The sequence below is a fragment of the Trachinotus anak genome, unplaced genomic scaffold, assembly GCF_046630095.1.
Source record: "Trachinotus anak isolate AG129_WGS33_773 ecotype Australia unplaced genomic scaffold, CSIRO_AGI_Tana_v1 ptg000018l, whole genome shotgun sequence".
In the NCBI taxonomy this organism is placed as follows: domain Eukaryota; kingdom Metazoa; phylum Chordata; class Actinopteri; order Carangiformes; family Carangidae; genus Trachinotus; species Trachinotus anak.
Window position 1 is genome coordinate 17546793 of NW_027273869.1, and position 2282 is coordinate 17549074.

Sequence of the window (2282 nt, forward strand, 5' to 3'; positions counted from 1 at the left end):
TATCCATTTTGCTCAAGGCTGATAAAACCCAATCAGGGAGCGACCATGGATGTCTACGTCATCATTTTCAAAGGTCTCTGTTTCTGCCCGTCCAGACTACAGATTGTTTTAGGCGCACAAAAACTTCATAGTGTGGACGGCAGGAGTAAACGTAGCAGAAGAGTGTGGAGAATGTGGAGAATCGTTACACCTCGTGATGTTAACCTTGTGTTCCTGTGCTATAGGTCTGAATCTCTGAAATGCTGTAGTTCAGGATTCAGGGTGTGAACCCGTGACACTCGGCAGTTACAGTTCATGACCCGAGTGGAGACAAAGCAGGAGATGTGACCCGGTGATATAGCCGATGTGATGAATAAAGAAAGACTGACAGGAATGAAAACACATTCATGTTCTCTCCTTGGTGTCTGCACAGATAAAGAAAACCATTATCTTTCAACATCATTTGTCTGACACTCAGGGGAACTGTTTGTTCAGAAATTATAGGGTAGTTTTACGAGTTATGTAGCTGTTACTGTACATGTGATGTTATGGAAGTCTACATTATATTCTTCTTTCTGTTATTATCTTTACATTTATGGTCCAAACTTGTCCTACTATTACACATTGTTATTACTTTCCAGGAGGAATACCAAGGTGAAACTAGGCCAAAATTTGGTCGAAATTAGACGTCTACATTACACACAACCATTGCTTCATAAGCTTTTAATTCACTGGTTTCCAACTAAATAATTTTACTTCTTCAGGCCTCTAAAGTTATTCAAAGGAAACAATCTGAGAAAGAAAAATCACATTTTACTGCTCAAACCTCACTGACGTGCAAACTGTAAAAAGGATTCACAGGTAAATGGTGTTTTAAATAATTATATTCATGCATGTAGTTTGGATCTTATGGAAACGTAATGAATTCACTTGAGAAAAAAACACATCTGCTCTGTTTCTCTGATTTAATGAGATTATTTGAGCAAATCTGCTGTTTCAGAAACACAGAGCAAAACATTTCCTTTCCCTCAAGTGAATGCATCATGCGGCTGTAGGATCTACTCCATGTTGAAATCGTCATTAAAATGCAATTTTTTTTTCAACTAAATTTAGCTGCGTTTTAACCCAGAAGTTATGACGTCTTTTGACTTGCAAATCACCAAACTGTGGCTTTTTTTTTGCTTTTATTTTGAAAGCAGTCAAATCTAAGAGGATCGACACAATACATCCACTGTCAGAGTCTGTCAGACTCTGGAAATGTGTATTTTCATATCAGTCAAACTAATAGATTCTGATGAATTGTTTTGCTGTTCCCATCCTGTTGTTTTCTGTTTCCGTGGCTGTAAGCCGGCAGCATGTGGTGTATCGGGAACAGAGGGATCGAGGACATTAGCAGGTCCAGAAAACCTGCCTCCAAGTCACTTATCCCTCCAAGAACAAAGCCGAGGTTTGGATGCGATAGGCGGCACGCATACGTGTTCTCCCCCTTATCTTGTTTATGTGATGGAGTTTTTCAAACGCAAACATTTTCTTTAGATGGCACAGTGGACCTCTGCTCTGAGATAAGTATCAAATGCAGACTTAATTGCCTGAGATAGAAGCTTATTATTCCCATTAAAACGGGCGTTCGGGGCCTCGCTCCCCGGGTCTCTCCACTGCCACAGTCCCCCCCCCCCCCCCCCCCCCCCCCCGTCTTTCATCCGCCCTCCTCCTCCTCCTTTTCTTTCTGCTTGTCTCTATTGTCCGTTTGATGTGGAGATGAAGGGGAAAAAGGGCAAACAAGAACAGTTTGGTGCTGAAAAGTTGGAAAATCTGGTAACAATTGGAATGTAATGGAAGTGTTTGGAGGTCTTGTCCCCTGATGTGCTTAGCTAATGATTTTGCCGCCCTGAGTGCACCCTGCGTTAAGTGTGTACGTGTGTGTCCTCACATCATAACATTTCCATTTCTCAAGCCTTTTCGAGTTTTCTTTCATATCTAAATCTTTAATTTTATCCCTTTCACGTCTTTTGATGACTCTTAACTTTGTGCAGCTTCTTCCTAACTCGCAGGTACAAGTTGTGTCTCCTACCTCTCCACCCTGACTTCAGTGCAGCGCTGCACGGCCGTTGCCTCTCTGGGATTTGTGCGTCTCTGGCGGCGTTTTTCCCTCGCCAGTCGGCACCGAGCCGGCATTCCTTCATGGGTTCACTGGCAATGCTCAAGTGGCTCCCTCTTAGCAGCCCCCACCCCCTCTCACTAATCACTCAGGGACATAATCACAGGCTACTTTGAAGTAATAGTCAATTTGCTCCGAGTCCACC